General features: G+C 39.2%; 1 protein-coding gene across 3 annotated transcripts in view; it reads left to right on the forward strand.

Moving 5' to 3' along the window:
- LOC144601918 (contactin-4-like) overlaps nt 1-25,125 on the forward strand; it is a 1,542,817-nt gene that overhangs the window by 448,870 nt on the left and 1,068,822 nt on the right. For all 3 annotated transcript variants that reach the window (XM_078414484.1, XM_078414490.1, XM_078414489.1), the window contains exon 3: nt 9,206-9,283. The gene's annotated coding sequence lies outside the window, so the exon portion shown is untranslated. The remainder of the gene's footprint in view (nt 1-9,205; nt 9,284-25,125) is intronic.

Consider the following 25,125-nt stretch of genomic DNA (forward strand, 5'->3'; position numbering starts at 1 on the left):
TCTTTCATGAAGAAAGATGCAAAATATTTTAAAGTTCTTCTATTTTGTTATTCCTCATTGTAAATACCTACCCGTATTTGAGGTGCCCACACTTGCCCTCGCATGTCTTTACCTTTTCTTGTGTCTCTAAAAGATCTTGCGGTCCATTTTGATCTTTCTTGTCAGTCCATTCTCATAGTCTGTCTTGCCTTTTTTCTTGATCCTCCTTTGAGTGCTAATGTACTCCCAATCCTCAGGCCTACTCCTTTCCCTGGCAACTTTATAGGCTTCTTCCTTCGATGTAATACTACAATTTATCTTGTCAGCCACTGACTGAGTCAAACAAAACTTTCCCTTGGCAATAGTGAAGATAGCTGAAGAGTGAAGGAAGAAGTGGACAGAATTTAAGATCCAAACCGGGATCAAATTAATTTGTATCCCACTCAGACTAATACCATTCTCCAGTTATTTTCTTCGCAAAGTTACTTAGCAAGTAGGTGAGCATCCCACAAATGTGAGATGACATTTCAATAATCGAAAGGACGATGCTAATTGCAGGATTTTTTTTTCTTCTAGAATGGACTTAAAGTTCCTTTTTCAGTTAAATGGACAAAATACCCCTAAAGAATTTGAAGCATGCCCAGATTTTACAGGTAGAGGCAAGCTTTGAATGTTGGTGCATGTTAGATGTTCAGTACAATATTCAGTACCATATTGTCGACCCAAGGCCACTTCATCTTCAGCATTCACCCCCGAGTACCAGATTATGCATTATTCCCCATGATTATTTGCCATTCTGAAAACTAAATATGGATATATTTTACATTTATTTTCAAATAAGCTTGGAAGAGTAAAGAATTGTAACAGAGTTTAACTCCCCCTCCCATTCCCACACTGACCTTTCTGTCCTTGGCCTTCTCCAATGTCAGAGTGAGGCCCAGGGCAAATTGGAGGAGCAGCACCTGATATTTCGCTTGGGCAACTTACACTCCAGTGGTATGGACACTGACTTATCTAACTTCAAGTAACCATCTCTCCCCCTTCCTAGTTCTCTGACCAGTCTGACTGCCCCCCCCTGACCACCAGGTGGCGATGATGGCAGCCTCACGAACAGTCTGTCTCGTCCTTTACTACTTTTGTTGTTTTTAGTCTGTTCTTAAATTATATTTTGGTGTATCTTTTGTTTTATATTATGTGGGGGGGGGTCGGGGAAAACGTTTTAAATCTCTTTTCTCGACGGAGATGCAGCTTTTTCGTATCGTATCTTTGTCCACGCTGTGGCCTAACATTGTGGAGCTGGTGGCCTCTTGCTGGGGATCGACTTCGGGAGCTCGAACCTGTGGACTTAACATTGTGGAGCTTGCGATCCCTTTGTCAGGGATCGACTTTGGGAGCTCCAACCACGGGAGCCTGCGGACTTCACATCGTGGAGCCCGTGGTCCTTTGGTTAGGGACCTACTTCGGAAGCTCCAAGCTTCAGGAGCTTTGACCGCCCCGATCGCGGGAACTTTGATCGCCCCGACACAGGAGCTTTGATCGTTGGCTGTAGGAGCTTCGATCGCCCTGTCTGCGGATGGTTGGGCTGCCCCGTCCTCGGGAGAAGAAGAAGATAAGACTTTGTGACCCCGTTGGTGTTTTTCCAGGTGCTAATTGGCTTCATTAAAAATGTAAGTTGGCTCTAGTGTGTAGGATAGTCAATAGACAATAGACAATAGGTGCAGGAGTAGGCCATTCAGCCCTTCGAGCCAGCACCGCCATTCAATGCGATCATGGCTGATCACTCTCAATCAGTACCCCGTTCCTGCCTTCTCCCCATACCCCCTCACTCCGCTATCCTCAAGAGCTCTATCCAGCTCTCTCTTGAAAGCATCCAACGAACTGGCCTCCACTGCCTTCTGAGGCAGAGAATTCCACACCTTCACCACTCTCTGACTGAAAAAGTTCTTCCTCACCTCCGTTCTAAATGGCCTTCCCCTTATTCTTAAACTGTGGCTCCTTGTTCTGGACTCCCCCAACATTGGGAACATGTTTCCTGCCTCTAATGTGTCCAATCCCCTAATTATCTTATATGTTTCAATAAGATCCCCCCTCATCCTTCTAAATTCCAGTGTATACAAGCCCAATCGCTCCAGCCTTTCAACATAGTGTTTGTGTACAGGAATCACTGGTCGGCGGGGGCTCGGTGGGCCTCTAACTCTAAACTGAACTAAAAACAAAACTTTATTGCATTCCATCACAGTGAGGAATGTGGGGGAACCACTGTGGTGGATGTTTATGTTAACATTTTTGTGGTTGTGTGCCGTTGCTTTTTTGGTGTGACTGTATGGCTAATCAAATTCCTTTTATGTTTTTACATCCTTTGCTAATAAATTAATTGCAATACAATATCATGCAATTACATTTTATCTCTGTATACTCTGTTGTGACCTTCTCCGAGCTAACAATGATCTATTCTACATTTTCCTTAAACTGCATTATTGATGTCTGGTTTTCACACCTCACACCACCTTATCTCCATATCTCTCTCTCCGAAGGATCTCGACGCAAAACGTCACCCATTCCTTCCATCCAGAGATGCTGCCGGTCCCGCTGAGTTACCAGCATTTTGTGTCTATCTTTGGTGTAAACCAGCATCTGCAGTTCTTTCCTTTATATAGCAGAAAGGAAGTTGTGAGAGAGAAGGCGTTTATTTGGTCCACTGTTTGGTAAAAATTCACTATTCTTTGTTATTATTTTGATTGTTTTAAATAATCTGAAATGTGCAGATTTTCATTTTGTTAAGAATTATTAAACATGGAGAAAGCTATTTGGTTAGTGAGGTTGGAAAGGAAAATTAAATACTTTGGAAGACAATGAATGAAGCATTTATTAGGTATTATCTTGGTTGTTCTGTTGAAGGGAATTAGCATTGGAATAGTTAAATCATGCCGACTAGAGATGGATCCTTTATAGACGTTTTAAATGATAGCTCTGAAGGCCTTCCAGATGGCAGTGTATCGCTGAACCACAGAGAGGAGGTCTGATTTCCTATTGCTGTTAGTGTCCTAATCCCATCCTTGGTGGTGATACGATTTTAATTCAACCTCCATCGTTTTGGCTTTGGGAGGTGAAATATCAGCCAAGTTCTTACTACTGTCCAGGGACTCCTGCAGCATGATGTGCATATCTGGATGTCAGGTGGGGATGTGATTGCTCTCAGTGCAAGGCCCATCAACATTAAGTACCCAAACAGCCCTTCCTGCCAAACTCAATCTTTTGTGAGAGATAGTAAAACATATTGCAGTGGCATGCATAATCTTCTTAAAAGGGCATTATGTGTTTTTCTAATGGCCTTTAAAAGGAAATCATCTCGTTATGACTGTGGAATTGCTTCCTACATAAATTAGCAGGGAAATGTCACCTTTCAAATACATGAGGTACTTAGGAAGAGGCAATGAATGAGTCATTTGATTTTGTGACACACTGATTTTATTGATGTTATTTGGAATAAAATTTTATTATTTGTTGAACCAATATCATGACATATTTTAGCATAGTACGTATCAGGTGCTTGCACATTTTTTTTTCTGGAGACACAAGATAATACAGAATCTGGAATTCTATTTGATTGCTTTATTAAATATGACATTGGTTCAAATTGCTCAGAATCTTTTTTGTAAAAGCAGCATATGTCTACGAGACCAAGTGACATTTTGCATAGTCTACCGATGCAATTCAGAGGAAAAATTTTACATTTTATTGGAGACACATGCAGTTGCTATTACTTAAAATGTTTCACAATTATACTGGAAAGACGTTATCAAATCTCTCACATAAAGGCAACATTTCTTTCAACCAAGACTCCTGGTGAAATCACTTGGTGACCCACAAAGTTAACTTATTAACTTTATTTATATGCTGTAACTGTAATTCTTTTTGCGCACAACCCGCAGGCATTGCCACTTTCATTTCACTGCACATCGTGTATGTGTATGTGACAAATAAATTTGACTTGAAATATAATGGCACGTTTGTAAATTAACTTCAGTGGTGAAAGAAGGAGATTCAAAATAGTTTTAATGTACATTAGTATGACAATATTCCTTTAACATGTTCCATAACAATGCACAAATATCCATTCACATTTCATAACCCATATCCACTGATAAAACAGGAATGAAGGTAATGCAACATTGCATTCCATCATCCTTTTTGAAAACTAGGTAAAACGATCCTTCTGTCAATCATATTTTGACTGGGTGGAATCAATTTTTTGGGGAAAAATCAGTGTAAATACTATGATGATGGTTCTCCAGAGGAATAACGCAGGAGAGCTAGTACAGTGAGATTTTTCATACCTATATGACATAGCAGCCTAACTTCTAATACAAGATTCCCACTAAGAACTGCACTTGAAAGGTTTACTTCAGATTGACTGAAATTTCGTATCATAGGAGCCATTTCATGCCATATGATTGGAAAATTTCCCTATCCCAAGTATTTTTCTGATCTTGGGACAGAAGTGTAGGTGGGTTGGTCTTCATCAGATTTGCATGGTCAGTTCTATTCAATAACCAAAGTCTGTAGTCTCTTTTTTGCTCTGGTTTATTTTCACCCACATGTTTAGACCGTAATGTTGTATCCTTATTGTTTTGATGTGTTTATGCTTTATTCTTAATTGTTAACTGTATGTGTTGTCATTTGTGAGCGGAGCACCAAGGCACATTCCTTGTATATGCACATACTTGGCCAATAAACTTATTCATTCATTCATTCATTCATTCATTCATTCATTCATTCATTCATTCATTCATTTATTCATTCATTCATTCATTCATTCATTCAATTTTGTCGGGTTGATACCAGAGCAAATCTGAGCAGTGTGTGTTCAGGTAGATTTGGCGATGGATTTTGACTAAAGCTCTTTTGCTATTCTATTGCAGGAAGTGATGCATATATTTGAAATCTACAAACAGAAATAATAGGCGAGCGGTTCTTTATGAGCCCACCTGAACATTATCTAGATTGTAAAAGGTTGTGGGAGGAAAAGGGGCTGCAAATCAACTCTCTCCAAATTTATCTGAATCTCTTCCTTCTCATCTGGACGAGACGAGTTTCACCACATCAAAACGTTATACCAATACACATTCAAAGCCCTTTCCAAAACCTTGAGAACTTTCAAGTAGCAAATGCCAAAAATCATCCTGCAAGTGGAAACACTCAATTAGGCCATTTTCAGATCATGTACTGGACTCAGTGTGGGACATGTTAGGTTACTGCTAGATATGCACAGACACCAGGGCTTTCTGGTTATAAAACCAGCATATCGATTTGGAATCCTGTTCAAAGAGACCAAGCATGTGAGCGATGGAATGGTCCAGTGTCTTGGGCACTCAGGTACCTCCTTTGGCCATGATACATTCTTGTGGACTTCACATGACAGTTGGTTTCTTCTTTGATGTCTGCTTCAAACCCAAAATCAAGGTGGCATGGGTTAAACCTCTTACTCTCTATTGTATATAACATCAAATTATTTTAACGTGGAAAAGATATCACTTACTGCACATAATGCTGGCTTTGGCAGAACGTAAGATGTTGTTAAATCAAAGTCTATAAGTAATGTATCTTTTTCAACCTTTCATTGACATTTATATCATAATCAATAATATTTATCCACTATTGCTGACGTATGTCACTACAATGAAATAAAAAATATCTGCAACGTACAAAATAATGACCACAGAATAATTATGTATTGACTCGTGCAGATGAAGTTGTATTATTGATATTCTTTCACTCAGAGGAAAGGGTAGAAGCTTACATCCATCTGCAGAGTAGTACAAAAGTTTTCCAGTTCACTGAAAATACTGGTACTGTATGCTGTCAGATATGTTTCAATTTCATATTTTACTTTATTTTAAATTCCACCACCCATTCACAATGTGGCTGACAGCAGAAGTAATTTATTTTAGTTTTAATTTATTGCACATAATAGGAATTTATGAAAATCGGACTTTTTCTTACCATCAATGTCCAATTTTCTTCGTAAAGTTGTCTTTCGTTGTCATTAAATGCCTCTAGCTCATGTAATTACTTGTTAAAAATTACAATTATCTGCATTAAATTGGGTTTTGTGCTATGATTGCATTTTAATGCAAAATGTTTAAATATGTAGTATTCCAAAATGGTATAGACAATTTGCATAACAAAAGAAAATTACTTGATCATGAGAGCAAGATGAAGATGAAAGACTAGTAAATGATGAATTGCATATCTTAATTTCTTATTAGTGCATTACTGACAGTCTCCTATTCCATCAATTCAGATATGAGGTACCCTGAAACATATCAGATAATCACCAGCTACTGAATTGACCATTCTTGCTGGAGCCAAAGGACTGCAGCAAGTTCATGACAGTCTCCATTCTAGTCGTCGTCCCCCCCCCCTCCCCCATCAATAGCAAATGTGGGTGGATTGGGTCTGAGTGATGGGCGAGATAGATGGAGAGAATTCAACACTACGAGGATGTGAATGGGAGAAGGAATTGTTGGTCAAGATTGTACTGGATCTGTACCATTAGTGGAGTCACTGCTCACTATTAAGGCAGAAATAGATTGATTCTTGATTAGTGCGGTGTCAGGAGTAATGGGGCGATGGCAGGAGAATGGGGTTAGGAGGGAGAAATAGAAGAGCCAGGATTGATTGGCGGAGTAGACTTGCTGGGCCGCGTGGCCTAATTCTGCTCCTATCACTTTGGTACTTATTAACTATCCCAGCCACTCTTATTATTCTCAGATACTTGTACTAGTACTAGGATACTTATTCTCAAATCTTTGCACCTTGAAGACATCCAGAGAAAAATAACATGCTCTGGGTTGGGAAGATGTTGAAGGCTTCATCTCATTTGGAGTCTTTTACTTGAGAATGATTGTGCCTATGTATAGTAAGATTTTGGTTGGACTGTATGCAAAAAAAAGAATTTCACAGTACCTAGGCACATATGACAATCAAGTGCTATTGATTAAAAAAAACATGTTGCTTGCAGAATAGAAAGTACAAAGCAAAAACACAGTAAGTCCCCAACTTGCTGATAACCATAACATGTCAAGACTGTTTACGTGTTAAGCATTGTGAGCTCACCCCTGTAGATAGGCAGTCAATGGATGCTGAAATCAACATTACAACTAACTCCTCAACTATGATAAGCAATCGCTACCACATAAAGTTGGTAATCCCCAGGGAAAAATCTCCAAATGGATCTTGGGGTGAGCCCAGTCTTGTTAGGGCCTCTCTCACTTTAAGTCCAAATGAGATCCATAGGGTCTCAAAAAAGACCATGCAAGGTAGGTAAATGGTCAAAAAGGCTTTTGGCACATTGGACTTCATCAGTCTGGAGTATAGAAGTTGGGAGGTCATGTTGCAGTTATATAAAATGTTGATGAGGCCCTATTTAGAGTATTGGGTTCAGTTCTGTTCACCATGTTATAGGAAAGATGTTGTCAAGTCGGAAAGGGTACAGCGAAGATTTACGAAGATGTTGCCAGGACTAGAGGGTTAGATGAGCTAAAGGGAGAGGATGAGTAGTCTGGCTCAATTCCATGGAGTGCAGGAGGATGAGGGATGATCTTATAGAGGTGTATAAAATCAGAAAAGGAATAGATCGGGGAGATGCACAGAACCTCTTGCCCAGAGTAAGGGAATGAAGAACCAGAGGTCATAGGTTGAAGGTGAGGGACAACGTTCAAGAAACATTTAAGCATGTACATGTATAGAACAGGTTTAGAGGGATATGGGCCAAATGCAGGCAGGTGGGATGAGTGTAGATGGGACATGTTGGCCGGTGTGAAGAAGTTGGGCCGAAGGGCCTGTTTCCAAACTGTATGACTCTATGTCTATAAAACGATAGTGATTGGTTTATTTGAATTAGTTGAAGTTATGTATGGGAGAATCAGAATATTTAATTGAGGTATATAAAATTCTATGGAAATTAGTAGATTGTATAGGAGAGGTACCATTTTGTAGAGGAATCCACAACCGATTGAAAGTAATTGGAAGAGGGATTGGAGGAGTACTGACATTCTTTTCATCTAGGTGGTGAGATGTGTTTGAAATTCTTGGCCTGACATGTGAGGGGGGAACGTTTAAGGTGAAGGGGGAGTGATTTAATAGCAACTTTTTCACACAAAAGGTAGTAGATGTTTGGAGTGAGCTGCCGGAGGAAGTAGTTGAGGCAGGTACAATCACAACATTTAAGAAACGTTTAGACAGGTACATGGATAGGACAGGACAGGTGTAGAAGTGTATGAGCCAAAAGCAGGCATGTGGGACTAGTGTAGATGGGTCGTGTTGGCCGGTGTGTGCAAGACTCTAAGACAGAAGCACAGCACAATGTAAAAACGGTACAACGAGGCATTTGAAGTGCTGTGATCTATAAGGCTGCAGGCCAAGCAGATAAAAGAGGAATTGGTTCTTTGCCTGCGGTGCAGACTGTATGGGCTTTATGACCTCATTCTGTACTGCAATGACAATTTTCAGTTGAGTTATTTAACGTAAAGTGAATGAGCCCTTCCTTATGTGCAAGGTTTAAAATATATATATATATATGCACTGCTATCCAGGTATTTTAACCTTCACTCATCTTCCTGCAATCAGTATTTCAAATGTTTGCCATTTGACATTGAAAATTAATGTTCCAGGAATAATACCTCGTAATGATACCATTAATGTTCACATGGAAAGCTTGCTGATTATATTGAGAGCTGTGACTTGTAGATCTGTTGCTCGTGTCGTAGATGAGCAACAAGCCTTTTGTTTTCAGACACATTTTATTTTCATCGAGATTCAGAATGAAATTGTGCCCTTTTGAACTGGAATGACGATGCAAATGCAAATTTTAATTGCTAATCTGCAATACTATTTTTAGTTATTAGTTCCATCAATTAGATTTACCATGGCCTTTCGAAAAACACTGAAGCCATCGAAACATAATTAGCAGTCAGTTGTACTTTGTGTTTGAAATCATTTCCCGACAAGTAGTATTGTCTGCTTTTTGCCACAGAGCCCTCTTGTGCCTTAACCAAGTGGGGGAAACAGTATTTTGAGTGGATGTAAAGGTGGATTATGAAATCTGCATTTAAATGGAAAATGTATGTTCAATTTAAATAAAAAATATTATTTATGAAACAATGGACCATGCTGTATATTTCTCAGCAAGAGATTTCTAATTGCTTTGTCTTTCTCATTACAGTGTTCGGAATACCATACTGACAGGAACCACTCCTCTCCTCTTCTCCATCTTCTCACCAATGCCATAAAAAGAGCAGGGGTAAGTACTGGCTTTCTCAATGTAACTGGTGTGGGTCGATTGTAATTATAAAACGTGCCAGAAATTGCATATTCTTGGCACAAGCAGGTTTTATTTGCAAAGAATCACAATGAAAATGTTCACCCAAGACCTTGTTGTTAATATAATTACGCGTCGATAAAAAAGAACACTTGTTTCTGCAAAGCTGAAGTGGCGTGATGTGCGATGTACGGCACTTCAAATGCTCTTGCAACTTGCTCAAGGCTATTTAGAAGGGAACCTATGCCAAAGACTACAGATAGATCGTAAATGCTGTGTAGTCAAAATTGCCCAAATATAACTTTGCATCTTGCAGCCTAAATGGCAAATTGGTTTCCAATCATTGATAAATGTTGGTCGGAAGATCTCCCAGCAAAGTACATAGAAGGTAAAAATCTTAAATATTAACCAAAATTTGTGACAGCATTGAGTAGACCAGGCAGCATCTGAGGAGAGCGAAAGAAAGTTAATGTTTCAGGACAATAAACTTTCATCAAAATGAGAAAAATTGGAAATCATACACATTTTAAGAGAAGAGGGAGAGATGAAGAGAACAAAGGAAATATCTGCAATTGGATGGAGACCAAGAGCGAATAAATGAGACAAGTGGTATTGGTTGAAGAATGGTGCTAAAGGCTTGAAAATCGCAAGTGACGTGTCTGGAGGAGTTGTAAGCAGTAGGAGATTAATGACAATAGGAAGATCAAAAGCTCCAACACTTCATTCCTCTCTCCACTGAACTCGATGCATCTTCGATTTACTGCTTTTCCAGACAAATCAAATCCCATCAACACATATTCAACAGTCCCTGCCCCTCAGCCAATTTCCACCACCACATGTACCATTCAATGTCCTGTACTCTCCATTCATTCAGAGACATTCCCTTTATTCTATACAGGTTGAAACATATCTGATTTCCAACTTTTCTCAGTTCTACTGAAAAATCATTGACCTCAAACAATAGCTATTTCACTCTCCCCAATTTATGCCTGACCAGCTGAGTACATCAATAATTTCTCTTTTCATATAACCATATAACCATATAACAACTACAGCACGGAAACAGGCCTGTCCGGCCCTACCAGTCCACGCCGACCACTCTCCCTGACCTAGTCTCATCTACCTGCACTCAGACCATAACCCTCTAATCCCCTCTTATCCATATACCTATCCAATTTACTCTTAAATAATAAAATCGAGCCAGCCTCCACCACTTCCACCGGAAGCCCATTCCATAAAGCCACCACCCTCTGAGTAAAGAAGTTACCCCTCATGTTACCCCTAAACTTTTGTCCCTCAATTCTGAAGCTATGTCCCCTTGTTGGAATCTTCCCCACTCACAAAGGGAAAAGCCTACCCACGTCAACTCTGTCCGTCCCTCTCAAAATTTAAAAAACCTCTATCAAGTCCCCCCTCAACATTCTACGCTCCAAAGAATAAAGACCCAACCTGTTCAACCTCTCTCTGTAGCCTAAGTGCTGAAACCCAGGCAACATTCTAGTAAATCTCCTCTGTACCCTCTCCATTTTGTCGACATCCTTCCTATAATTTGGCGACCAGAACTGCACACCATACTCCAGATTCGGCCTCACCAATGCCCTGTACAATTTTAACATTACATCCCAACTTCTATACTCGATGCTCTGATTTATAAAGGCAAGCATACCAAACGCCTTCTTCACCACCCTATCCACATGAGATTCCACCTTCAGGGAACAATGCACAGTTATTCCCAGATCCCTCTGTTCCACTGCATTCCTCAATTCCCTACCATTTACCCTGTACGTCCTATTTTGATTTGTCCTACCAAAATGCAGCACCTCACACTTTCATTTCCTATTTATCTTACTTTTCCACTATTTGCTGTTCCAATCTTCTGAATATCGTTCACTAGCAGGCCAACAGGTTTTGATAAGTTTAAAAAGAATTTATCTTGATAAGTTTAAAAATAATTTTAATTTCAAAAAATCTTTCCGAAGCATCTAATCAAGAAAAGCACTTGCAAATATTTCAAATGCATGATGCATACCTCGCACCAAGTAGACATGATTGAAAAGGAGTGGAATTGAGGGGTGACAGCTCAAATTGCATATGATATTTATTTAAATAATTGTGCATGATGCCGAGACATGGATGAAACATTTCAAAAACCATTCGTAAGGGTCGCACATTCATTAAAAAATCAGCTAAATGGGATATTGTGAGTTCAGAAAATTCAGTGCAATATGTGTTTTGGTTCAGCTTCACTTCCACCTGTGTGGTCTCCGCAAGCACATCAGGCAAGAAGTTCTTAAGAGCTTGAGGGCACAGCGGGCCCATGCCAATTGTATGGAGGCTGTGGGGAGAGTGATATCCTTCCATGTATGATGTGCAATGAGGCATGCATGTAATTGTTGTAGTTTTACTGTGGGACTATGCACAGTAATCTCGTGTTACTTCCAAAATTGTGTGATAAAACAGAAAAATAAATGAGTGTGTCCTCTCTCGTGGCAGGGATTTGCAAAGTGGCGGTTCTGAATGGAAATCATTGCTTCAGATAGTGGACCGAATATGAGGCAGTTTTGCTTTCTCATGGCTTGCTGGCATTCGGCACTGTAGGCTACTTCTCATGAAAGATACCAGGACTGTCTATGTGGCTAGGTTCAGTAAGAACTCCTCAATGTGACTCAAGTAATGTGCCGTTTAATAAACTGGAGCATACCTTTTTTTCTCGCACTTGGGCCTTCATAATTATTTGTGACCCACATGGTTTCTCCTAATGAGCGTTTCTACCACACGTGTGCATGTTTAACCACAAATGAAAGTCTAAATATCATGGAAGCGACATCTGATTTGCACAGTGATGGACAAGATGACTAAACACCCAACTATTTTCGTGCACTGGGACATCAAATACATATATAAGGAAATTGTGGGGGTGCAGAGTGAAATTGTGTTTCAACAATATTAAGAATCTTTTACGGTCTCGACCACAGAGAATTGCCTGAACTGAATCATTGAATATATTCACGGCTCAGATGACAAATATTTAGGCTGTAGTAAAGTCAAGGGATTTGGGAATAGGACAGGAAAGTGGAATTGAGGGGAAGATCAGGGGCAATGAACTTATTAAATGACTGAGAGTGCTCTAGTGACTAATTACTATTTTAATATTTTGTATGTCATCTTGTGGTGCAAAAAGACCATGTGCCTCAAGAAAATCTAATCGACTGTTCTTTAAAATACCATAAAGCAACGAATGTAAAAGTATGAAAGAACAATTTTACATAGCTCAACATTGAGTTTAGTAAAACTATTTAGTGAGGTTTACATCTTTGATTGATAAAGCAATTCAATTTTAAAAGTTATACTTTTTTAGAAAAATATGTGTAAAACAACACTTTGTATATCTGTCGACATCCTCTCAGTCTGGTTGTTTGAAGTCTGACATTTCATGATTTGTTTTAGGGATGACTTCTCTTCATAATTCCTAGAATGAAATAAATGCATATCATTTTTCTTAACAGAAACCTTGTGCTACTTTCTATGTAGATTTTGTGATAAAGATTAATGAAAATGTTGAACCAAGTAACTATGCATGAGCATCTTGAAAAGGTTGTGTACAATGCGTCATATTTCTAAATGATTTAATTTAGAACACACATGACCCCAATTTTCTTTGCCTGCACTTGGGAATGGCAAAGCATTCATGCCTGACAATTCCAGACAAAAACTGTTTCCCCTGTCTCTCATATGAATACCAAATTTTAAATGTGTTTATGTTAAGGTGCAGTCCCAGAAAACTGAGCAAAAGTGCAAGCAAACTACTACCCGATTAAACAGATGTGTTTATGTTTTTTGGCCTTTTCTAAAGAAATAAAAATTTACTTAATTGTTTTGGAGGACATATTGAATTATCTGTTATTTTCTGTGAAGAGTTGCTCAGAGATGATTATTTGGCTTCATTTCTCAGGTACATTTTCTCTATTATCTTCTCAAACCGTTCTTGTTGAAATTTTCATTCGGCATTCAAACTTGTCCATCAACAGAATTGAAAAGTAAGCCAGATGAGTCATGCAGAGTGTCATGATGAGAAAAGTATTCAGTTCTTGCAATGTTTGCACCATGCCATCTGTTATATGGCACGGTAGCGCAGCGGTAGAGTTGCTGCTTTACAGGGAATGCAGCGCCGGAGACTCAGGTTCGATCCTGACTACGGGTGCTGCACTGTAAGGAGTTTGTACGTTCTCCCCGTGACCTGCGTGGGTTTTCTCCGAGATCTTCGGTTTCCTCCCACACTCCAAAGACGTACAGGTATGTAGGTTAATTGGCTGGGTAAATGTAAAAATTGTCCCTAGGGGGTGTAGGATAGTGTTAATGTACGGGGATCGCTGGGCGGCACGGACTTGGTGGGCCGAAAAGGCCTGTTTCCGGCTGTATATATATGATATGATATGATATGATATGATATGATATGATATGATACGTCTGAGATGGAAAGAAACAATAAATTTCAGAGTCCATCAATGATTCTGCTATTAATAACTTGACTTAGTTCTTCCATATTTGGAATTAAGTGCTCTGTTACTGAGTTCTGTCACACAGCGTCCTGTAGATTAATAATTATAAAATCATAATCTTACAGCTCAAAGGAGAGTTTGACCCAATGTGAATATGCCGGCTATTTGAAAGGACTATCAAATTAGTTCTGTTCTCCTGGACAGTGTTGTCTTGATTTTTATGTTTGAGCATACATGCTGAATTTTGAAATTAATTACCTGCAGTCCTCGTGAGATGAATATTGTATGAAGAGACAATCAATGACACTTCATACACAACAGCAGAAATTCAGATAACAGATTACGAGACAAGATTGAGAGAAAAGCTGGCAGGCGTTTTCATTTTTTTCTTAATAACATTAAGCCAAAGACTTCACCTCCTACCTGGATATTGCCAGAACAGTCAGTTTATGTACTTCCCTCAGTTTGAGTAAACCATTGCTCAGTCAAGTTTAGAAGGTAACAGTGCCGATTTTATGCAATAACCACATTCTTCAATCAAGGGGGCAAGTCAAGTTTATTTGTCACACACACATAAATGTGCAGTGAAATGAAAGATTACCCACAGTCCAACAATAAGAGCAATAAAAATAAGCAATAACATACACAATCAAACAAAAAGAAACATCCATCACAGTGAGTCTCCTCCAGTCACCTCCTCACTGTGATGGAAGGCCAGAATCTCTTTTCTCTTCCCCTGTCGTCTTCTCCCGCGGTCAGGCTGTTGAAGTTGACGCTGTTGAGCGTCATTAGAGTCTCAATCAAACAACTTCCAATTAGACAGCTTTTTATGATTGGCATTGTTCATATTTACATCATGTGTCTAGCCTTGATTCTTCCTTTATGTCTAGGAGCCATCATTTTCCCTGCCTGATTGCCATGACCTCATTCCAAAGCTATGATGCCTTGTTTGAACACCATACCTTTCAATCAGTAAAGTCTAACCCTTATTATACATGATGGCCTATATCATATTTTACAAATCTGTTTTCACACAAAGGTTGAAGTAAACATTGAGTTGGAGACCTTTATGTTTTCCCTTAACCTACAGAGCATACTCAATCTTTCTACCTAAATCATGCCCATTTTCAGAATGTAAATTGAGTAAAGCTTCATTTGAAAATCTGAATTCTTTATTTCCTTCCACTACTAACATCTTAATAATGAACTTTTGTATATGTAAATCAATTCTAATTAATGTTTCTGATTCTAATTGTATTAATTATTATGCCATTTAAATGCTTGGTGGATCAAAATGTGGGTTAGAAACCTTGATTGGCTTCCTAAATGCTATTAGCATTGGAGGTTTATTTATGATTAAACAATACTGTTACATAAAAATTACATCAAAAGAGTTTTGCCACTGAGCTCAATGAATTTGTAAAATTATGACCAAAGTAATAGAAAGCACTGTGTCCAATTTGGGTCTTGCCAAAATCATTCAACTCCACATCACATCACAGCATTGACCCAAATTAGGACAAAAAAATAAACTCCTAGAGTTTATTGCCCCTGGATGTAAAGGTGACACTTGACTCTTTGACGCGTTGAGGAACCTGGGTAGAAAAATCTTCAACTCTTTGGAATCACTTCCAGCAGAAGGAAAGTGGTGATGTATTTTGGAGATCAGGTATCATAGGTCATTTCAAGATTCAAGATTCAAGATAGCTTTATTTGTCATCCAAATTGGACGAAATTCAGTCACCCACAGTCCAACAATAAAAGCATTAAATAGGCATTAAAATTACACAACCCCAAAAACACACAAAAAAAGAAACATCCATCAAAGAAACATCCATCACAGTGAGTCTCCTCCAGTCCTCTCCTCACTGTGATGGAAGGCCACAATGTCTTTCCCTTCTCCTGCCGTCTTCTCCCGCGGTCAGGTTGTTGTGGTTGTAGGTCATAGACATTGTCATAGTATACTTGGCTTGTGAATATATATGACTCAGTCCTTCTTTGAGTTATTTTCCAAGGAATAACTGCCCTCACTATTTCTTCTGTCAGACTATTTACTTTGAAATTCATTTGCCACTTTATTGCTCATTCTGTACGACGATGCAAGTCTTTCTGTTTTTGGATGCATTATTGTTCACTGTGAACACTGCTCTCTAATGTGATATCACTCCACAAATCTTGTTACTGCCTGTTTGATTTCCAAAAGAATGCATTTCAGTAAGTGGTGGAAATATAACGATTCAGACAGCAGTCTACTTCGAGATCTATTGCTAACTTTCATCAATTTGAGTAATTCACTCTCTTCCTGTATTTAGCCAATTGTGGCCAACGAGCTGTCCATAAAGCTCCCTCTCTCGTGAATGCAGATGTCCTGAATGAAGCCATAAGTCTTTTCTGAATATAGACCATGTATATATTACCACAAATTTTATTTTAGTAATAACTGTGGAATCAGATCAACCAATCTTACAAGCAATGCATACAAATGTTAAGGAATTTGTGAGCTTCTGTAGCTTTTTTTTATTATCAGCATGTTCACTCCAGGGATTGAAAATGTAGGCTAGCATTTCCAGGTCAGCGCTGATGGAGTGCTGCACATTCATTGGTGGGGGAGAAGAGAAGAACCTTAGGTTGAAATATTAAACGGAGACCCTATCTGCTCTCTTGGGTTAATGTAAACAATCTCTTTTGTGCTACTTGAAGGAAAATCTGGTACATTGTCCCAGGTGCCTTGGCCAATATTACTCACTCAACATCAAAATGCTACAAAAGGATTTTTATGAAAACTGGTGAGAATTGCACAAGTGCAAGCTGTGCACAAATGGGATGCCCTGTATCATAAAACAAAAATCATAATTCAAAACTATTTTGTTGGCGTGAAAATATTTAGGATTTTGTGGTCACTGAGAAAACTATTTTTAGAAATGAGTACACTATTTCAACTCGGGAATGAATAGAACATAGTTATAGAGTCTGAGAGTTGCACAACATGGAAACAGGCCCTTCAGCCCATTTTGTCCGTGCAGATCAAGTTCCCAAATTGGGCTAGTTGCCTGCATTTGGCCCCTAGCCACCTAACTTCTTTCTGATCCGTATATTTTCTGTTTCTGTTTATCCAGCTTCCTTTGACAGTCCATTCCAGATTTGGGCTACTGTCTGAGTGAAAAAGTTGCCCCCAAGATCTCTTTTAAATCTCTCCCCTCTCACTGTAAACTAGGTTTGGAATACTCTACTTTGGAGGAAAAAAAACTGGACATTAACTTTATCCATGCCTCTCATGATCGTGCTCACCTCAATAAGATTACCCCCTCAGCTTCCTACACTCCAACAAAAAGTCCCAAGCTACCCAGCCTCTTCTTATAACTCAAGGATCAAGAGTCCAGTCAAGAGTGTTTTATTGATTTAACAAAGGTATCTGGTTATGGTCCCTTGTGTACTAAAATAAAGTGTTCAACAAAGCCATCCCCAATTTGCATTTGCTTTCACCAATATAACAGAAAGCACATTGGAAACACAATACAAAAGGATGGAAGAAATAAAACATTAAGTGGTATAAATACAAGCTAATCATTTTCTCACCTGCACAATGTCTTTTGGTTCCTGGATAGTGAGACAAAGGAACAATTTCAAAGGGAAAATTTCCTTTGTTCATTCTCCCATCTCGATTGCCATTATCTCTTTCTCATGGAGCTTTCGCATACAACCACAGAAGGGACAACACCTGCCTCTAAACACGTCCCTTTCTATAAATCAAAGACACAAACGGTCCTTCCAGGCAAAACGGCAATTTGTCTGCACATTCGGTTTCGTGCATTGTTTTTGATATTCCTGAAACATTGTCACCACTTTGCAGAAATGCTGCTAAAAATCAGCTGATCCAAATGTCAGAGATAGCATTTGGATCAACTTATCTGTATTGTCTTTTTGAATGCTGATAATTTTAACATGCCAGTAAAATTTTAGAAAAAAAATGTTACAAATTTGTTTGAAGTGTTTAATTTTGGAAATATGTCAGCCACAATTTGTTTTCTCAAATGTAATTGAGAGGTTTTTAATGTAGAGAAGTGATTAATGGAAGAAAATATTCCCTAAATTGAGGAAAGACACAATTGCTCAGCGTATCAGGCAGCATCCTTGAAGAACACGGATATGTGACGTATCAGGTCGGGACCAACCAGTCTGAGGAGGCATCCAGCCCCAAACCGTCACCTATCCATGTTCTCCAGGGATGCTGCCTGACCCGCTGAGTTGTTTGTTCCATTTTCCGTGCTCCTTGTTTCAACATACCCCAAATTAAGGTTACTTGTCAATAATTTACAACTCTGGAAAATGTTTGAAAGATGTACCTTTGTCTTGGTCCAGTTTGTTGGGCATTAAAATCTTCTCGAGCTCAGATTGTGAGAGCTGAAAGCATGTTGTTCTTGAGAAGGTCCTTGATTATCATCATTTGCTCTTGCAACAAGCCCTGTTGGTTCCACAAATAGGTGTTCATGTTTGCCCTGAAATATAGAGTATTCGATTGATATTTCAGGCCAGGAACATAGGACGATCATTTTATCACAAGACCCATAATCAGTCAGCCTGTATTTTGCTGGCAATTCTGCACTAATAATGACATATTTCAGGATTCCTGTACCTATTACGATGCCCCAAATGTCATAAATGACCTCTTCCAACTATTTTATGAATGTTCTCTGATCTCTCCATGAAATCCCTCTTGACAGAAAACCTACTGAGATTCCCAAGCAATGGAGCAGCTTTCAGATTCAGTTCCAACTTCCAAATATGACCTGGGAGCCTATTCATTTAAATGGAGAGAAAAGGTATAAGTATGTTCAGTTGTATTTTCAGAACATCGAACACTACAGCACAGGAACAGGCTCTTTGGTCCATTCTGCCTATGCCGAACAAGGTGCCAAAACCAACTCTTATTTGCTTGCACATCGTCCATCTGCCCCCATTCCCTGCATATCTGTGCATCTATCTAAAAGCCTCTTACAGACCTTTAACTTCCTGTCTCCACCACGACACCTGGCACTCAACCACCCTCTGTGTATAGAAAAAAAACTTTCCTTTAAACTTTGCTCCTCTCACAAACTCTGCTTGCTAGTCTTTGACATTTCCACTCTAGGAAAAGGGTTCTGACTGACTACCCTATCTATGCTATTTGATTGAGGAGTTAAAGTTATTTAGGTGATGTTATGTTTATTTTAGTCATCGGTTCATAGAGTGATACAGTGTGGCAACAGGCCCTTCGGCCCAACTTGCCCACACCAGCCAACATGTCCCAGCTACACTAGTCCCACCTGCCTGCAGCTTGGTCCATATCCCTCCAAGCCTGTCCTATCCATGTACCTGTCTAACTATTTCTTAAATGTTGGGATAGTCCCAGCCCCAACTAACGTCTCTGGCAGCTTGTTCCATACACCCACCACCCTTTGTGTGAAGAGGTTACCCCTCAGATTCCTATTAAATCTTTTCCCCTTCACTTTGAATCTATGTCCTCTGGTCCTCGATTCCCCTACTCCGGGCAAGAGAATCTGTGCATCTGCCCGATCTATTTCTCTCAAGACTTCAGGGATACAGCGCAGAAGCAGGTCCTTCGGTTCTTCATTAGTACGGGTGTCGGGTTATGGGGAATAGGCACGAGAATGGGGTTGAGAGGGAAAGATAGACGAGCCATAATTGAATGGCGGAGTAGACGATGGGCTGAATGGCCTAATTCTACACCTATAACTTATGAACTTAAACGTATGTTTGAAAGGATTATTTTTAATTCTGACAACTTTGACTGATGGCTAACTTGCAGGCAGCCAAATGTCAGAGGCTTACAGATTTATGGACAGGTCTTTTAGGCTGTATAACCTACTTCATTAGTTTTGCTGCTTCCAGTAACCTTGATGCACACTTTCACTGTGCGTGAAACGAGGTCTCTGAACAAAATCGCATTGAATCCAACATGACATCTTTAATGTTGCCGGGAGCATCCTCAGAAACAGATATTGAAATGACAGACCATCAACATTTATTGATATTTGAAGAGCGGCTTTTGATCTATAATTTTGCTCTTTCTTGTATTTTTACTGACAGAATTGTTCAGCAGTCACATGGAAGTTTTTGTTGATTTCATAACTGGAGTAAACAGTCCCAGATTTGGAAAAGGGGCTGTGATGATTAACATTCTGGGGGCATGTGCATTTTTGGGTAATTATGAAGTTCTGAGTCCTCTAGATGAGGAACGTGGGCTTTGATAGAGCAAGAAGAAGCATGCATTTAGTCTGAAGAAGGGTCTGAACCTGAACGTCACCCATTCCTTCTCTCCAGAGATGCTGCCTGTCCGCTGAGTTACTCCAGCATTTTGTGTCTACCTTGCATTTAGTTTAATATATATATTGCTACTGAATTCAACAATTTGTTGCGGGGAAGAGGCAGAAACAAAAGTGTGTGTGTGTACATTATCACTGTTTGATTGACTATTGATGAAACAATTGTGTTTGGGTCAGCATTCTTTTCCATCGCTTTAAACATTTTGTTTAAGATTCAACATCTTCAGCTTTCCTCAGGCCACTGCCATTACCTTCCATACCAGTGCACTGAGCAGAATTATTACTCAGCCCCATTGAGTATTGCATTCTCTGGCAAGTTATTTTGTTCGTGAACATACTAATTTATTAAATTAGGAGCATAATGATGCACAACTGCTTGTCACAAGGAATATTTTGTTTGAGATGGATGCTATCATCTCTAAATCTTCGATAAGTGATTTTTTCCCCCAAGATTCTCACTGGAGTGGAAAATGGAATGAAATATATTTCTAATCATTTTCTAATCTTTTTTTCTTGCTGAGTTTAAATCAAGTTGTATTTTGGCACCTATTTAAGTAATATAATGATATCCAATAATGCATTGTTTATCTTCCGAGGTGAAGACTAAATTACGCCATGGTGTGCCTTAGATGACTTTTGTTCTGGGTAAAATGCAGTAATAAAGAGGCTGTTAAATTCTCCCGCTGGGACAAAGCGCCCTATTCCGCTTCACTAGGGCTGCCTGCGGGAAATCACTCTGGAATCTATCTTGTAGCAAATTGCTGATCCTTTCAAAAGAAGATCATTTTTAGCCCACTCCTGAAATTGGACAAGATGCGAGCCTGTTTGTTGGGATATCTGCGCAATTTCTTGGACACAACTAAATCAAATTGTAGAGATTTGGGAATGTGTTTGTAAAATTGTTCTCTAAATGACCATCTTAGAATGCTTATTTCGCAAAATGCTGGAGTAACTCAGCAGGTCAGGCAGCATCTCAGGAGAGAAGGAATGGGTGACATTTCGGGTCAAGACCCTTCTTCAGACAATGCTTATAACCCACACTGGATCTGTGTGAAAGCAATCAGCTCGTCCCTCTCCCATCATCCTTATAAATTATTTCCTTTCTCGTACTCATCCTGCTCTCTTTCAAACAGTAAAATATGTCTCCACTATCATTCCTGGCAGTGGATTTCAGGCGATAACCACTTGCTACATAAAAACAGTATTTTATCATGTTGCTTTTTAACCTTTTTGCCATTCACCTTCCCGATTCAAAAGTCCTTTAGGCTATTGAATACATTCCAACCTTACCCCTATCTATTCCTCTTTATGATTTAATTACCTCTCTCAGATCCTCTTGTAACCTCCTCTCTTCCAGAGATAATATCCCAACACAACTAAGTCCCATAAATTTAGCATCATTTTATTAAATCTCATTTTCACTCGTCCTTTTTCACCCACTTTAAAGCCTTTGTTATTCTTAATATGTGGCACTCAGAACTGGTTATGATACTCCACATTTAGATCTCCTAATATCTTGCTTGCTCTTATACTCTCTTTCTCTGTCTACTTTAAATAATTTATGCACACAAACAAACAGTTGATTCTATTGTATACCCACTTTACAATTTATTTTTCTCATTTATCCAAAATGTATCATTTTGCATTTCTCAGCACTAAATTTCATTTGTCACCTCTCCCCTTATTCCACCAGTCCATCTACATCTCCTTGAAGTCTATTAACATTCTCCACACAGTTCACTGCACCCACACACTTTGTGTAATTGGCAGCAGGTAAATATTTACTTTGATTAATTAACAGACTTGCAATGAAAAATATGCTCAGAAATTATGTTGTAATGCTCTGCATTTCAAAGTGTTGTTAGTGAACAGGCAATTTATGCAGGAAATAGCCTGCATTGTGGCAATGAGTGTGGATTGACGAAGAGTTAGAGATAAGTGTTTTTGTGAAATAGCTAATGGTGAAAGCATTCACCAAGTCAGGCAACATCTGCAGAAAGAGAAACAGCGATAACATTTCAAGTCAATGACATTTATCCAGAATTAGAAAAAGCTAGACATAGGTGAGGTTTTAAATCGCAGAGGTCATCCATGCTAAATTGGCATGGTCCTCAATGAATGTTTCTCTCTTTTTACCACATAGGAAGACATAAAGACAAGGGAATTTGGGAAAGATAACAGTGAATGTCTTGAGGACAGTTGGTATTATAATTGAAGAGTTGCTGAATTTCCTGAGATGTATAAAGATAGATAAATCTCCTAGGCATTATCAGATATATCCAAGGGCACTGTGGGAAACCAGATAAGAAAGTGCAGAAGTCCTGGCTGAGATATATGAATCATCAGTAGACACAGGTGAGATGCTGGGAGATTAGAGGATGGCTCATATTGTGTTTCTATTTAGGAAGGGCTGCAAAGAAAAACCTGGGAACAATAGACCCAGTAAGCTTTGCATCTGTGGTAGGTAAGTTACTGCAGAGGATTCTGAAGGATAAGATGTATTTGCATTTGGATAGTCATTAACATTGTTTTGTACATGGGAGATTGTCTCCTTCACATTTGATTAAGCTTTTTTGAAGAAATAACCAAGAAGGTTAATGAGGGCAAGGAGCAATGTAGACATGTCTATGTGGTGATCAGTAGGGCCTTTGATAAGATTCAACAAGGTTGGCTACTCTGGAAGGTAGATCACATGGCATGCAACGCGAGTTAGCTGTCTGGATACATAATTGGCTTAATGGGTGGAAACAGAGGGTGGCGGTGGAAGGTTGCTTTTCAAACTGAATCCCCACTCTCTTCTCATTGCACCTCTCCACAAGGCTGCCCATTTATATTTTGCCATTCTCTGATCAGAGAACAGTCCTTCCAGTTGAAGCACCAATTCACATTCAATTAAGTGTATTGCATGTGCTGTTGGTGATGTGGTCATGACTACATCTGCCCAGGGGGAACATTTGAATGAATTTAGATGTTTACTTCTGGAACGTCCTTTACTCATTTTGGACATCCAGTTCCATGTCACTTCAATTTGTGAACTCACTTTGACACCTTCACCTTTGAAACTGTTCTGATGTTGTCAAATGTAAACTTAAGGAACAGTACCTCAGCTTCTAACTTGGAATGCTGCACCTTCAAGGTTCAACGCTGAGTAAACATATTTCAGAACGTCTGATTTCTAACCTTTTCAGGTCTGGATGGAAGCATTAGCTCGGTTTTTCTCTAAATGGACATTGTGCGACTTCCTGAGTATTTCCAGTATTTTCCACTTTTATTGCAGATATGCAGTATCTGCACTTGTTGATTGTTTTTATGAGTATTCAGGCATTGGCATTTATTTTAGTTAAACTACTCCAAGCTCCATAAAAACAACATTCCAATTTCTATACTGGAAAGAGTTAAAACCCAGGACAAAGAAAAGGATCGCATTATAATTGCACAATCTGTGTGTTTTCAATACCTCATCGCCTCAGGAAGAAAATGACTATTTCAAAAACTTCAGTCATAAATCTACTACCTCATTGTGAATAAGGAAAAACATGGCATCGTGAGTCATCGCAACTCAGTCTGAAGAACAGTCAGTTATTCAAAGTGAATTTAGCAATAGAACAAATATAACTGATCTATATTCTTTATTTATTCTACTGAGTTTAGAGAGGCAATTCCATAAATGATGATCCACATCGAGCCATCAAAGATTGTAGCAAAAAAAATCGTTACACACACACACATATGCGCGCATACACACATGTGCACACACACACTCGCACACACTGCACACTCGCACGCACTGGTTGATTAGCCAAGCTAAAGTTGAAAGAAAGAGATTTCATCAGTCATTCGTTCACCAGAAAAGTCACTAGTTCTGTAGCTCAGATATTTTACATAACACGTTTTTATGGACATTCATATTGCATAGAATTGCAAAATAGCAGAGATCAATGCAGCTCATGGCAAACTTATCAAATAAAGCATAATTTAACTTTTCCCGTCCTTTGCAACAAATGATTTTGATCTGCTAATGCATATTAAAACATAGAACATAGTACAGTACAGCACAGAAATAGGCCTTTCAACCACAATTTCCATGCCAAAGATGATGCCAAGTTAAACTGATCTACGCCTCTCAATTTATAATTGTATCCTCTCAGTCTCCAGTGTTCCATAGATAACCATTTAAGCCTGTTCAACCTCCCCTTGCCTTTAATACTCTGTAATCCAGGCAGCATTCTGGTGCACCTCCTCCATAGCGTCCAAATCCTTCATGTAATGGGGCAAACAGAACTGCACCCAATGCTCCAAATGTTCCCATAACCTAAGTCCTATAAATCTGCAATATGACTTTGTGACTCATTGCTTCAACCGGTGAAGAGAAGCAAACCATGAGAGGAATAGATTGGGTAGACGCACAGTCTCTTGCCCAGAGTTGGGGAATCAAGAACCAGAGGTCATAGCTCTAAGATGAGGGGGGAAAGATTTAATCGGAACCTTAGGAGTAACCTTTTCACACAAAGGATGATGCGTGTATGGAATGAGATGCTGGAGGAGGTAGTTGAGGCAGGTACTATCGCAATGTTTAAGAAACATGTAGACTGGTACATGGATGGGACAGGTTTAGAGGTATATGGGCCAAATGCAGGCAGGTGGGAATAGTGTAGATGGACGTTGGCCGGTATGGGCAAGTTGGGCCGAAGGGCCAGTTTCCACACACTAAGACTCGATGACTCTATTTGCCTTCATATTGAAACAGGGACCAGATTATATAGCTTAGAATGGATTGACGTTGTGAAGTGACCTTTGCTGAGTATTTTTTTCTGTCTATTTGCCTACTTCTTAAAATACGACACCAGTGCCAATCACTATTGGTTTACATATGTTCCACATTAATACTCCTAGCAACATGAGAAGTAAATGGATTTCTGGGATATTTTCCTTAATGTCATGTCTTTATCCACCACCAATGAGTAATTCTGCTGATCTGCTTTTATTCAAATTTAATATGTCA

Source organism: Rhinoraja longicauda, chromosome 17 (genome assembly GCF_053455715.1).
Source record: "Rhinoraja longicauda isolate Sanriku21f chromosome 17, sRhiLon1.1, whole genome shotgun sequence".
In the NCBI taxonomy this organism is placed as follows: Eukaryota; Metazoa; Chordata; class Chondrichthyes; order Rajiformes; family Arhynchobatidae; genus Rhinoraja; species Rhinoraja longicauda.